Source organism: Salmo trutta, chromosome 17 (genome assembly GCF_901001165.1).
Source record: "Salmo trutta chromosome 17, fSalTru1.1, whole genome shotgun sequence".
In the NCBI taxonomy this organism is placed as follows: domain Eukaryota; kingdom Metazoa; phylum Chordata; class Actinopteri; order Salmoniformes; family Salmonidae; genus Salmo; species Salmo trutta.
The window spans coordinates 35,180,830-35,196,496 of record NC_042973.1 but is presented as its reverse complement, the minus strand read 5'-3'; the positions used below and the strand labels follow the sequence as shown (position 1 = coordinate 35,196,496).

The 15,667-nt window shown below is 43.9% G+C and overlaps 1 protein-coding gene across 4 annotated transcripts in view; it reads right to left on the bottom strand.

The window, feature by feature from the left end:
- The window catches only part of LOC115152116 (ras association domain-containing protein 8), a 67,632-nt gene that overhangs the window by 29,250 nt on the left and 22,715 nt on the right, over positions 1–15,667 (bottom strand). Inside the window, exon 1 of one of the 4 annotated variants that reach the window (XM_029696643.1) lies at positions 12,462–13,176. The exons of 2 other annotated variants lie outside the window; for them this stretch is intronic. The gene's annotated coding sequence lies outside the window, so the exon portion shown is untranslated. Of the gene's footprint in view, positions 1–10,635; positions 10,770–12,461; positions 13,177–15,667 lie in introns of those variants that run through there. One more of the 4 variants, XM_029696646.1, reaches the window with a different exon arrangement.

The following is a 15,667-nucleotide window of genomic DNA, read 5'->3' as shown; positions in this document are numbered from 1 at the left end:
CGGCCACCAGTACCAATGGGCTGGTCTCATTAGTAATTTAAGGCTCTTTCCATGTTTGCTAACATCAATAATTAAATCCATTTTTTCTTTTCCTTTTGGGGATTTAATGTTCCAGCAGTATGCTCCAAAATGTTCCAAATGATACCCATTTAAAGTGTTACAATGTTAAACCCCAAACACTAAGTTAAAGGTTGTCTGTAGCCTAAAACCAAACAACAAATGGGAGAGACTTTTGGGATCCAGTCCAGACTAATGCAGGTGTGTATACTTTAACAGGGCTGGACAGACAGTAATAATATATGACTCCAAAACATGGAGTTGTCGGCTAGATGAATGTTTTAACAGATGAGCTCTGTTCTGCATTCCACCCAGTTAGGTTACCTCCCAAGTCACCCAACCTGGCTGGGGCCATGCAATGTTAACAATGGGGCATTTCCGTGTAAAAAGCCCCATGAGCGCTAGCATGTGAAGTTCATAGGAGAACATACAATTTGGTGTCAAATGATAGATAAGAGTAGATGTTTGTGAAATTAAGGAATATATACATTTTTCAACCATTTTCCATCCTAAAAATTAAGAATAAGCAAAGGCTTTGATTTCTGGTAGAACAGAAAGGGGTCTTAGACAACATCTACCAGAAAAAGTCCTAAAACATACTAGAAATACATCAAATGACCGTGCCAAATAATATCAACATTTATACATAGTTTTGCGGAAATTATTTACCATCTGTAAGTTGAAGAAATATTACCAAGTGTCTTGTCTTTCTTTAAGATATTTTCTAATTTCTCTCTCTCATGAGGATGGAGGATAATGAAAGTTCACAGAAGTAACAAGTAAAGGTAGACCTACCAATTAGTTATAGTGTTTTTGCTGATAGCAATTTGGTTTATGATTTATTAAGTGATTAAAACATGTCATTCTGTTACCAAATCGGAACTGAATTGGCTACAATAGGAATTCATAATAGTCAGAGACTAACCACAGTTGGGTCACATGCTACTGTCCTCCCTTCCACTGGCACACTGTCAGCTCATAACTGTTTTCTTTCCCTTTCTATTATGTTGTGGTCAAAGCAAGTGTATGAAACCAGTCTGGACAACTCCCCCTCTTCTCTCTCCAGTTAACGTCACCTTGCTGACACCTACTCATGAACCCCCTCTCTTTCCATTTACTGTAACCAGTCCTCTCATCCACTGAGCACCGACCGACATTAGACATCCAAGGACGTTGAAAAGTAGTTGAAATTTGGTCAGTCCAAATCTGAACCAATCATAGACATCTGTTTCACAAGTTTGGACAGCACAGTACAGTACAAGAAAAGAAAGAATAGGTCATTACAATACAGTGTAGTACTGTAGAGTAGAGTACGGTTTAGTACAGTATAGTAAAGCACACTAGAGTAGAGTATAATTTACTGTACTGTACTCTACTGTACTGTAATGAACTATACTTTACTGTACTACTGTATTGTACTGAACTCTACTCTGATGTCCAAACTTATGAAACAGAGACGTCTATGATTGTTACAGATTTGGTCCGGTTTGCCCAACAGCAATTCAACACTGGTTTCAATTAAACTGAACTCAGCTTAGTTTCTATGAGGACCTAGTTCCATTTCTTCTCCATAACACGAGGGAAATATTTTCAAAGTTCCTAACCTGTGGTCATGCAATGGATACTGTAGTCAACCAACAGCAAGCTCTGTCCCATGGCACTAAACACATCTTAGTTTCCTACGGATCCATTTCTTCTCCTTCTCCTCCATTGAATCTCCTAAACACTAGTGAAACATGTATCAAAGTAATACACAGATTAGGTAATAAACAGATGTTATAGATGAACATGTAGCTCCATGGTTAAGTTCAGGGATATGCAAACCTAACACACACATCTCATAATGGCCCTGGGAGAGTGGGAGCAAACAACACAGGAATGTGAGTGTGAGAGTGAGTGAGTGAGTGAGTGAGTGAGTGAGTGAGTGAGTGAATGTGTGAGTGAGTGAGTGAGTGAGTGAGTGAGTGAGTGAGTGAGAGTGTGAGAGTGTGTGTGAGTGAGTGAGTGAGTGAGTGAGTGAGTGAGTGAGTGAGTGAGTGAGTGAGTGAGTGAGTGGACCTTCAGGTGAGGTCTGTACGTGAAACAGGATTCCTACACCCTGAGGAATATGTGTTGTGAAAGCATGCGTTCAGGACAGAGGTAAGGTCGCGGGGGGAGTAAGGTATGGGTTTAGGGGCAGAAGGGGTTTGGTATGAAGGGAGCCGAGTACGTGGATGTTTATGGATGCTATGAAGGTATTATTGACATGAGTGTGGTCATGCCGTGGGGATCTTTAGGTGAGTGTAGGGCTAAGAAGGGCTAAGGCCACTCATTAGGACAGATTTATAGAGTGGTGCGGAGGTGTCAGCCACAAATCTCATTAAACTGGGGGACGAGTGACAATTATCGCTCTCCAAGTGGAGGGGTGACTGGATGGAGTGGAGGATGTGGATTTATGGTGGAACTCCTCGTATCCCAGACACTTTAATGGAACAGTGTTGTACATCTGCCTCGCTCTGTCCCAGCCCCGGAAACCTCACTTTCACCCCTCTTAACACACACAGACACACACACACACAGACATGCGCATGTGCACACAGTGAGATAAACCTGCAGTTTGGTTCACACACACACAGTCAGGGATCCATAGTTGACACTGGCCAGGCTGTTGAGATTGATTTATTCTAGGGAAGATATGTCTACCCCCTGCGAACCAGGAGGGAGGCATGGGGGAGGGGTTAAGCTTTTCTTTGTGTATGCCTGGGATACATTTACTAAGTTATTTTCCACACACACAGCTCAGGCACTTTTCAATATTTCAACGCTAAAGTGTCTATGGTGGTACAACCAGTCCACAGTCAACAGAGCAGGATGGAGATATAGCCAATTTTGACTTCGTGTCTGTGGAATCTAGTGGAAACCGCTTATCGTCCGTTTTGACGGAATTGAAAATCACTGCACCATTTTAAGCACCGCCTTCATCAAATCCTGATTTGTCCAAATAATCAATAACGAAAAACCCCAAACCAGGAACTACTGCTGTTTGTAATCACATGATTCTACGTGATCCTTGACAGATTCTCGCCGTTACATCTGTCCAGGGTTTCCAGGTCTATTTAACCTTTCCAGCCCAATGACCATTCAAAACCCACCCAAAAGGCCTGAAAACTAGCTCAACATTTTGTTCCACAGCAAGAGAGGAGTTGCCACATTTATACAACAACCCTTTTTCCATAACGTTATCGAGCCAATTAAGAAGGAATATTGACGTAATCTGTAATGACATTAGAAGCAAAATTTGGTTGCGAACTATGACATAATAAACTCATTTGAATATGTCGCAAGAGAAAAGATAATTTGCCCTTATTAAACTCGCCAGATCACTTTCCATCAATGACTGTCGATTTAACTAATTTGACTGCTATGATTAAATGAGTTAATGTGTGGTTCCAACCGTGAAGCATTGATGAGGAGGTGTGATGGTGTGGGGGTGCTTTGCTGGTGACACTGTCAGTGATTTATTTAAAATTCAAAGCACAGTTAACCAGCATGGTTACCACAGCATTCTGTAGTGATACGCCATCCCATCTGGTTTGCGCTTAGTGTGACTATCATTTGTTTTTCAACAGGGCAATGACCCAAAACACACCTCCAGGCTGTGTATGGGATATTTGACCAAGAAGGAGAGTGATGGGGCTGCATCAGATGACCTGATCTCCACAATCACCCAACCTCAACCCAATTGAGATGGTTTGGGATGAGTTGGACCGTAGAGTGAAGGAAAAGCAGCCAAGCATATGTGCTCAGCATATGCTCAGCATATGTGGGAACTCCTTCAAGACTGTTGGTTGAGAGAATGCCAAGAGTGTGCAAAGCTGTCATCAAGGCAAAGGGTGGCAACTTTGAAGAAATTATTGTTTACATTCTTTGTAAACAATTTGTTTAACACTTTTTAGGTTACTACATAATTCCAAATGTGTTATTTCATAATTTTGATGTCTTCACTATTATTTTACAATGTAGAAAATAGTAAAAATAAAGAAAAACCCTTGAATGAGTAGGCGTGTCCAAACTTTTGACTGGTACTGTATAAATTAATAGGCTACTTGATGGTTAAAAGATGCAAATGTATAATTCTCCACATTTAATGTTAGTTTCATTGAGGACTTTTCCCCATAACAGAAGCCCGCGAGGGAGTTCCATAACTTCTGTTCCAAAACTTCCATTCCATAACTTCCATTTAAAATTTCCACTTGCGTTAAATAGCCTACCTACAACTGGTAAAAAAGTTGTCATGATGCTGATCTGTCTCTTTTCACTCATGTGACTCAGCCAATAGTGGACTAAGCTGTATGCTGCAGTGCTCTCTCAACTCACACACCTCCAGCCCTCCCCACCACTCCCTCAGCAACAGCCTGCCTCACTGGCTGATAGTCAGCAGCAGCAGGTCACACTGAAAATACAGTGAGGGAAAAAAGTATTTGATCCCCTGCTGATTTTGTACGTTTGCCCACTGACAAAGAAATTATCAGTCTATAATTTTAATGGTAGGTTTATTTGAACAGTGAGAGACAGAATAACGTTCGGTGGTCAACGTCACCGGCCTTCTAGCCATCGCCGATCCACTTTTCATTTTCCATTTGTTTTGTCTTTGTTTTACACACCTGGTTTCAATCCCCCAATCACTTGTTCATTATTTAACCCTCTGTTCCCCCATAGTTTTTTGTGAGTGATTGCATGTATACGGTCTGTTATTGTGGGCTAGTTTACTGTGTTGTATTTATTGATTCCTTGAGTAAATAACGTTCCTTACTCATATCTGCTGTCCTGCACCTGACTCCTCCACACCAGCTACACATAGGCCGATTACACCTTTAAAATCATAGATTTAGTACCCTGTGTGTGTGTGTGTGTGTGTGTGTGTGTGTGTGTGTGTGTGTGTGTGTGTTCAGACCCTCCACTGGCAAAGACTACATCTTTATTTACGGTCTTGTAAGATGCTGTGAGTCAACACGGCTCCTCAAACACAACACCCCATCGCCATGTCTCCGCCTGGCGTCACAAGACTCTCCCAGGGGATTGTGGGATGTTTGCGTTGCCACGGTAGCAAGACAGTGCTGAGGAGACAAAGCTGCGTCAAGATAAATCTCACTAGACGCACCACACACTGCAAAAAGGGAAATCTAAGCAAGCCTAAATATTTTATATTGAGTGATAATTCACTTAAAATATATATATTTTTCTTACCAAGTTAAATTATCTAACGTCATTGGCAAATATTAATTTATCTGATATTAAAATATTAAGGACAAATATCTTGAAGCCTTTTTTAGGTTAAAATAAGCAAAATGATCTGCCAATAATGTTAGATCACTTAGCTTGGAAAGAAAACAAATACTAATTATAATTGAATTATCACTCAATATAAGATATTTAGGCTTGCTTAGATTTCACGTTTTGCAGTGCGCACACACACAGCCCGTGGTCTCTACATCCACAGGTGTCCGGAAGCTTGGCAACACCGCCAAGGACACTGACAGAAAAAACACACACACACACACCCTTGTCTTCAGGTCAGGGTGAAAGAGGTGAAGCAGTACGAAACAGACAGGGCCACCGGTGAAGCTGAGTGCAGTGGAAAAGCACACCACCGTCACCCATGTAGACTGTTGTCAGTAGCAACAAATCCTGAGGTGTGTGTGTTATCAGGTTGTAGTCTGACAGTGAGGGAGTTTGTTGCTACTGGGGCACCAAGTTCTTGCTCTTTCACTACCGGACTAAGTGACCACAGCCTAACTGTCCGGGACTTTCCATTAGAACTTTTCTCTAACTGGTTGACTGAATGCAAACTTGCAGCAATTGGTATCAAACATTTCCCTCCAGAAACACAAACAGACTGAAAGCTATTGGTTCCTGCTACGCAGTTAGGGCCACGTTTACAAAGCAATGTAAACATGGCTTATTGAAAGAACTGATGAGGTAACATATGAAAGTCAAACTGTTCATAGAGCATAAGAGAAAGAAGAGAATAGATATTGTGTGTGTGAGTGAGTGAGTGAGTCAGAAGAGTACACATGAGGAGAGCAACACTGGATCAATGTTTTATCGCCGCAGTGCGCTCTCCTTCCTGAGCCAAGCACAACTCACTCACTCACTCACTAAAACACATAAGAAACATGCAAACATTTCTATACTGTTGCCTTGAGTTGAGTTCACTGTCAGTAGGTAGCTTAGGTCTCGTTGTGACAGGCAGAACCACTTCACAGCCTGAGGACAGTCACTATATACACCCACATCATGAGTTAGAGGGAACTGACTGCACTCACCAAGATTGCATTACATTACAGCTAGACACACACACACACAATTCATAACAGAGGCAGAGAAAAGGGGCCATGCTTCTCCATTGATGTATACTGACGTAATAAAAGGCCATTAAAAGTAACATCACAGCCATCCCTCAGAGGATGCTCCATTCTCTCCATGTAAAACACACCCAGCCCAATGTAATGGGAAATGAACCATACTGCAGGTTTAATCCTGTGTGTGTGTGTGTGTGTGTGTGTGTGTGTGTGTGTGTGTGTGTGTGTGTGTGTGTGTGTGTGTGTGTGTGTGTGTGTGTGTGTGTGTGTGTGTGTGTGTGTGTGTGTGTGTGTACAGACGAGAACTAAACAACCAGGCTAAGATAAGAGGGGAACTTAGAGGTGATGTCACTGACTGAGGAGACAGCTGGATGATGTGCTTCATTTTAGAAAACACACACACACCAACCACAAACACACACATAGCCAAGTTTAAGAGGATAATAAATGTGAGGCTCCTGTGTTTAAACACAATCACGTCCCTTCCTCCATCCACAACCATCTATTACCACTGACACCATCTCACACACACTGACAGACAGACACACATACTGGCACAGTCACACACTAAACACACTCTGAGAAACCAACATACACAAACAAATCACATTTTATTTGTCACATGCGCCGAATACAACAGGTACTGGCACAGTCACCTTACAGTGAAATGCTTATTTACAAGCCCTTTAACAATGCTTTAAGTATTTTTTATAAAAATTAAGTAAAAAATTGATACATTTTTTTTTTTTTAAAGGCACAAATTATTAAACAGCAGTAGTAAAATAACAACAGCGAGGCCATCTACAGGGGGTACGGGTACAGAATCAATGTGCAGGGGCAGCGGTTAGTCGAGGTAATTGGGGTAATATGTACATGTAGGTAGAGTTAAAGTGACTATGCATAGATAGTAAACAGAGTATCAGCAGCGTAAAAGAGGGGTCTGGGTAGCCCTTTGATTAGCTGTTTAGGAGTCTTATGGCTTAGGGGTAGAAGCTGTTAAGAAGCCTTTTGGACCTAGTCTTAGCGCTCGGGTACCGCTTGCCGTGTGGCAGCAGAGAGAGCAGTCGATGACTAGGGTGGCTGGAGTCTTTGACAATTTTTAGGGCCATCCTCTGACACCGCCTGGTATAGAGGTCTTGGATGGCAGGAAGCTTGGCCCCAGTGATGTACTGGGCCGTACGCACTACCCTCTGTAGTGCTTTGTGGTCGGAGGCCAAGCAGTTGCCATACCAGGCAGTGATGCAACCAGTCATTATGCTCTCGATGGTGTATAACCTTTTGAGGATCTAAGGACCCATTTTATATCTTTTCAGTCTCCTGAGGGGGAATAGGTTTAGTTCTGCCCTCTTCACGGCTGTCTTGGTGTGCTTGGACCATGTTAGTTTGTTGGGGATGTGGACACCAAGGAACTTGAAGCTCTCAACCTGCTCCACTGCAGCCCCGTTGATGAGAATGGGGGCGTGCTCAGTCCTCCTTTTCCTGTAGTCCACAATCATCTCCTTTGTCTTGATCACGTTGAGGGAGAGGTTGTTGTCCTAGCACAACACGGCCAGGTCTCTCCGTTGACGGTGATCGGGCCTACCACTGTTGTGTCATCGGCAAACTTAATGATGGAGTTGGAGTCGTGCCTGGCAATGCAGTCATGAGTGAACAGGGAGCACAGGAGGGGACTGAGCACGCACCCCTGAGGGGCCCCCATGTTGAGGATCAGCGTGGCGGATATGTTGTTACCTACCCTTACCACCTGGGTGCAGCCTGGCAGGAAGTCCAGGATCCAGTTGCAGAGGGAGGTGTTTAGTCCCAGGGTCCTTAGCTTAGTGATGAGCTGTGAGGGCACTGTGGTGTTGAACACTGAGCAGTAGTCAATGAATAGCATTCTCACATAGGTGTTCCTTGTCCAGGTGGGAAAGGGCAGTGTGGAGTGCAATAGAGATTGCATCATCTGGGGATCTGCTAGGGCGGTATGCAAATTGGTGTGGGTCTAGGGTTTCTGGGATAATGGTGTTGATGTGAGCCTTGACCAGCCTTTCAAAGCACTTCATGGTTACAGACGTGAGTGCTACGGGTCGGTAGTCATTTAGGCAGGTTACCCTTAGTGTTCTTGGGCACAGGGTCTGCTTGAAACATGTTGGTATTACATACTCAGACAGGGAGAGGTTGAAAATGTCAGTGAAGACACTTGCCAGTTGGTCAGCGCATGCTCGGAGTACACGTCCTGGTAATCTGTCTGGCCCTGTGGTCTTGTGAATGTTGATCTGTTTAAAGGTCTTACATCGGCTGCGGTGAGCGTGATCACACAGTCGTCTGGAACAGCTGATGCTCTCATGCATGTTTCAGTGTTACTTGCCTTGAAGTGAGCTTAAAAGTAATTTAGCTCATCTGGTAGGCTCGTGTCACTGGGCAGCTCTCGCCTGTGCTTCCCTTTGTAGTCTATAATAGTTTGCAAGCACTGCCACATCCGACGAGCGTCGGAGCCGGTGTAGTACGATTCGATCTTAGTCCTGTATTGATGCTTTGCTTGTTTGATGGTTTGTCGGAGGGCATAGCGGGATTTCTTATAAGCTTCCGGGTTAGAGTCCCGCTCCTTGAAAGCGGCAGCTCTACCCTTTAGCTCAGTGCGAATGTTGCCTGTAATCCATGGTTTCCGGTTGGGGTATGTACGTACGGTCACTGTGGGGACGACGTCATCGATGCACTTATTAATAAAGCCAGTGACTGATGTGGTGTACTCCTCAATGCCACCCAGAGATGGTTGCACATTTAACATGCTGGTAGAGATTTGTTAAAATTGATTTAAGTTTCCCTGCATTAAAGTCCTCGGCCACTAGGAGCGCTGCCTCAGGATGAGTGTTTTTCTGTTTTCTTATGGCGGTATACAGCTCATTGAGTGCGGTCTTAGTGCCAACATCGGTCTGTGGTGGTATGTAGACAGCTACAAAAAATACAGATGAAAATTCTCTTGGTAGATAGTGTGGTCTACAGCTTTTCATGAGATACTCAACCTTAGGCGAGCAAAACCTTGAGACAGATATCGTGCACCAGCTGTTGTTTACAAATATACAATCGCCACCCCTTGTCTTACCAGAGGCTGCTGTTCTATCCTGCCAATACAGTGTAAAACCCGCCAGCTGTATGTTCTTCATGTCGTCGTTCAGTCACGACTCAGTGAAACATAACACGGAACCCAAACCGGTTGTGCGCGTGCACCATCGTGCATAAATGTATTTTGTCCCCCAACACCAAAAGCGATCACGACACGCAGATTAAAATATCAAAACAAACTCTGAACCAATTATATTAATTTGGGGACAGGTCAAAAAGCATTAAACATTTATGGCAATTTAGCTTTTTACTGTTGCTAGCTAGTTTGTCCTGGGATATAAACATTGAGTTGTTATTTTACCTGAAATGCACAAGGTCCTCTACTCCGCCAATTAATCCACATATAAAACAAATTGTTTCTAGTCATCTCTCCTCCTTCCAGGCGTTTTCTTCTCTTGACTATATATTGCGATTGGCAACTTCATAAATTAGATGCATTACCGCTACTGACCTCGTTCGTCTTTCAGTCACCGACGTGGGTATAACCAATGAGGAGATGGCACGTGGGAACCTGCTTCTATAAACCAATGAGGAGATGGAAGAGGCAGGACTTGCAGCGCGATCTGCGTCAGAAATAGAACTCATTGGCGTGCGCGAGCAGTGTGGGTGCAATAATTGAATAATATAGATTTCTACATTTATTTTACAATGCTCGCGCATGCGACGCGAGCGGTGTAGTCAGCCTGTAAGATATTACAGTTTTTAATGTCCCGTTGGTAGTTTAAACACACATGCACACACAGAAAGCACATGAAGTATGGCTGTTCACTCAAATCAAATCCATTTTATTAGTTGCATACACATATTTAGCAGATGTTATTGCTGATGTAGCGAAATGCTTGTCTCAGGGTAAGCCAGGATATAAAATCACCTCTCTTTTTCTCTCTGACTCCCAAATCGATCCACAGGACAAGACAACAACTACAGACTCACAATAAGACGCTATCTCTAAACACACACACACATAGGCTAGGATAATGAGTTATGCTTTAGCATGTGTAGCCCTCCATAAATCGATCTTTAATCTGTGAGGGTAAAAAGAGCTTGGTGACGTGCTGGCTGTGGAAGAGACACCCATGGCTTTATCATGCCTTCTCACACACACATGCATGTATAGACATACAGACACACTCACCAGTACATGCACGGGTTGGACAGACAGTTCCAGGTTGTGCCATGTTACAGAGGAGGGGGCTTAGCACCAACAGGCACATTTAAGGACACAGTAGCCTGGTCAGGGACACTGAACACACACACACACACACACACACACACACACACACACACACACTTTGGTTGTTCCACCTCAAAAAGCACAAGAAAGAGGATTTTGACACCCACCATCTCAGATTGTTAATTACTCCAGAAACGATTTCAGAACAGATATGATTAGCATTCCTGATACATTATTTTGTTGAAATATAATTTGATCTTTGTGAAATTAAGCTAATTGATTACACCCAAATTGCCCCTTTTTATTTATAGGATTCATGATATATAGTAAATATAGTACCCAGCATCTGATTTGGATCAAACTTATTCCCACCAATAAGTAAGACATGCCACACATGGACACCCCACACCCTATGCCAATTCAACATACAGTATCAGTTCTCTATGTTTGACAAGTAGTTTAAAGCTGTAGATTGGAGTATTGCTTCTCCCTACTATGCAATGTATTACTTGTGAATCTGGTGATTTTTTTAACCTTTATTTAACTTGGCAAGTCAGTTAAGAACAAATTATTATTTACAATGACGGCATAGGAACAGTGGGTTAACTGACTTGTTCAGAGGCAGAACGACAGACTTTTACCTTGTCAGCTCAGGGATTCAATCTAGCAACCTTTCGGTTACTGGCCCAATGCTCTAACCACTAGGCTACCTGCCGCTCCTGATTCTCCCCTGTTCAGAGAAATTAGGAATTGAAGACACTTCCATTATTTACCATAAAGTAGTACCACTAGACACCGCTGTTCCTGCTATACAGACACACTCTTTAATCCATTTGGTCTATTATGTTTATTAAATAGATCACAACATTTCCTTTGCAACTTTGGGTAGAAAAACAATAGATTTGGCTCATTATGAAAATAAATTGTGGTCATCCTCACAATTCATACGAGTCCTCCATGAAAGTAATTCAGTTTGTTCGTCTTTTAGCAACTAATGCTTCTCTTCTCTCTAATGCCAAACTCTCCTTGAATAGTCCTGTATGGTCCAGTGTGGCTCTGTTGGTAGAGCATGGCCTTTGTACCACCAGGGTTGTGGATTCAATTACCAGGTCCACCAATATGAAACATATGAAAACATTTATTTTGGCATAACTGCAAGAGTCGCTTTGGATAAACGCGATTGCTAAATGGCATATATATTAGTCCAACTAGTGGCAGCTCTCTGAAGACTTTTCCTTCAAGCCCAAAACGTTGATGGAGAAATGGGCTAGAGACTAAAATGTTGTGACAAAATAAAATAATGTAATTGCATGGCAGTCTTATGCGTTTGGGTCTTTTACCATCGAAGACCACTAGAGAACATAACATTGAAACCATTAGAATTGAAGTAGCCTAATGTTTTCCTTGTTCACCAGGAATGGTCTAGCAGTAACTACTCTAGACATTTTTTTAAGGGAATAAACCACACACAAGGGTCCGTTTCCTGGACACAGATTAAGTGAAAAGAAAGACAAACAGAATTGCTTTCATGGAGGACTGGCTTGAATTGTGAGGATGACCACACTATTTATTTTCATCATGAGCGAAATCTATTGGTTTTCTACCCAAACTTGCACTTCTGGGTAAGCTTTTACTCAAACACAATATGACGCACTTATAATTTAAACACAAACTTCCTCACAAACTACTGAGGAACATTCAAACACATAAACTCCCTCATACAAACACACACACTCACGCAGAGAAACACACACACTCTTTCCCAGAACAAAATGTGTCACACTCACCAGGTGTGGAAATGTCTTCCTTCTCAGCTCTCGCTCTCTTTCTAGCTTTTTCTCTCTCAGGTAGATTCCACTCGCTCCTCCGAGTTCTGGAGCGTGGGATCAGGAAGTGTAGTCCCAGCGAACGAGGGAGGGAGTGAGTGAGTGTTTCAGGGGAGGTAAAGTCCAGCGGGGGTCAGAGTCAGACGAGGTGGCTGGAGATTAAACAGATCTGTCTGTCGGTACTCCTCTGTTTCTATCTTTCCTCTCCCTCTCGGTTTCTATCTGTCTCCCTCACTCGTTCGCTGGCTGTTTCAGGAATGCAGCTCTCCTGGGTGTTCTCACCACAGCAAAGATCTGAGACTGCTAAGCCTCTCTCTCTCTCCATTCTCTCTCTCTCGCTCTCTGCCCTGACACTGCTGACAGGGCAGGCCCCTCCCTCTCTCCAGGTAGTGTTAGTAGAGGAGTCTCTCTCTGCCTTTCTCTTTCACTCTTAATAACACACTCAGAATTGAATTTGCTGTATTGAACTGTCTTAATATTCACACCGTACACTGCATAGTGTGTGTGTGTGTATTTATGTGTGTGTTTGTGTACATACTACCTGAGGAAGTAGACTTCCTCCCTCTGGCCTCTGGTCACATGAACAGCTGACTATGCAAATGAGGCTCTCAGGTGATGTTCTCTTCCTGGAATGAGGTCACAGTTCCATGTCCAGGTGTGTGTGTGTGTGTGTGTGTGTGTGTGTGTGTGTGTGTGTGTGTGTGTGTGTGTGTGTGTGTGTGTGTGTGTGTGTAAATGTGAGTGTGTGTTTAAACAGTGAGGGAGCCTCTCCCAGAGAGTGCAGGGCAAACCTGACCATTTGGGTTGGGAACACACACATACGTCCTGCCCTCCAGGACATCTATTGTACAGCACCCGGTGTTACAGGAAGGCCAAGAAGATCATCAAGGACCTCAGCCACCTGAGCCATGGCCTGTTCACCCCTCTACCATCTTGTAGGCAGAGACAATAGAGGTAAATCAACGCTGGGACCGGGAGACTGAAAAACAACTTCTATCTCCAGGCCATCAGACTGTCCAATAGTCACCAGTAGCTGGTCTTCGGCCAGTACCCTGCCCTGAACTTTAGTCACTGTTACTAGCCGGCTACCACCCAGTACTCAACCCTGCACCTTAGAGACCGTGTGTGTGTGCGTGTCATGTTCTGCTAAGCTACTTAGGCTGGGTTTGGAACCATGCCAGACCAATTAGATTTTGTTGTGTTGAAATCAACAGCCAGACTGAGCATTAGGCTAATTTACAGACTAACCTGATATGATTCATAACCATCTTTAGCTAAACACATTCACAAACACAGACACATTGACACTAAAATGCAAAAGGATTGGTCTGTTTTTCTTGCAATAGCCCGTGTCCCAAACGTAATGCCATTTAGACGAGGCTAGGCCCAGCTTTTTACTTCAGCCTGAACTATAGAATCCCTCAGAGTTTCTTCACATTTGAGTCACAAGCTTTTGACACATTTAAGAGCTGAGATTCACAACAGATCCTGCCTGTAATTCTCTCTCACACAAACACACAGTAGGCCACTTCTGACTGGAACTAGAGTAAAGGTAGAGTACCCTAGAGGTTCAGCTGCTAGTGGCCAGGGTGAGAAAAGCAGAAGGTGTCAGAGGGAAGTAACTTTTTAAAGGGACAATTTCAAGAAGTCAGTCTTTTTCCTAACGATTAGGGCCTACTTAGTTGGGAAATCCCAAAAGTCAAACAGAGCCAACTGGACAGAGCAAGTTGGGTTAGTTGTGGGCCCTGTGATGTAATGAATTCTCTGAAGGTTCACTGTCACCTTTCAGGCATTCCTGAGGGTGCCTTCCTGCCTCCATACATCCCTTTTCCATCACCCCATCCCTCCCCCTCAACCACCCCTACTTTTCTATGACATTCAACCCCCCCCCTCCCCCCCACCCCCCTTCTCCATCCTTCCAGTTTGCATCCAGCAAAAAAGAAAGCAAGAAGAGATTAGGTCTAAAAAGCCTTCATCTTCGCATTCAAACCCAATACAGACACATTTCCTCCCTCTCACTGTTCAGTCCCAGCACACAAAAGACGTAGAGAGCATTCCTAAATCCACAACCCGGATCGCCAGACGGCATCCCTAGCCACGTCCTCAGAGCATGTACAGACCAGCTGGCTGAGGTGTTTACGGACTTATTCAATCTCTCCCTATCCCAGTCTGTTGTCCCCACTTGCTTCAAGATGTCATCATTGTTCCTGTACCCAAGAAAGCAAAAGTAACTGAACTAAATTACTATCGCCCCATGGCACTCACTTCTGTTATCATGAAGTGCTTTGAGAGGCTAGTTAAGGATCATATCACCTCTACCTTACCCGACACCCTAGACCCACTACAATTTCTATACCACCCCAACAGATCCAAGGATGACGAAATTGCCATCCCGCTGCACACTGCACAAATCCATCTGGACAAGAGGATAACCTATGTAAGGATGCTGTTCATCGACTACAGCTCAGCCGTCAACACCTTATTGCCCTATAAGCTCATCACTAAGCTCGGGGCCCTGGGTCTGAACCCAGCCCTGTGCAACTGGGTTCTGTGAAGGAGCTGATTGTGGACTTCAGGAGACAGCAGAGAGAGCACGCCCCATCCACATTGATGTGGCTGCATTGGAGAGTGTGAAAAGCTTCAAGTTCCTCGACTTGCACATCACTGACAACCTGAAATGGCCCATCCACACAGACAACATGGTGAAGAAGACGCAACAGCGCCTCTTCAACCTCAGGAGGCTAAAGAAATTCGGCTTGGCCCCTAAGACCCTCACAAACCTTTACAGATGCACAATTGAGAGCATCCTGTCGGGCTGTATCACCGCCTGGTACGGCAACTTCACCGTCCAGAACCACGGGGCTCTCCAGAGGATGGTGTGGTCAGCATAACTCATCACCAGGAGCACACTGCCTGCCCTCCAAGACATCTACAGTACCCGGTGTCACAGGAACACCAAGAAAATCATCAAGGACCTCAGCCACGCGAGCCACTGCCTGTTCACCCAGCAACCATCAAGAAGGCAGAGACAGTACAGGTGCATCAAAGCTGGGACCGAGACTGAAAAACAGCTCTATCTCCAGGCCATCAGACTCTTAAATAGTCACCACTAGCCAGTGGTAGAAAAAGTACCCAATTGTCATACTTGAGTAAAAGTAAAGATACCG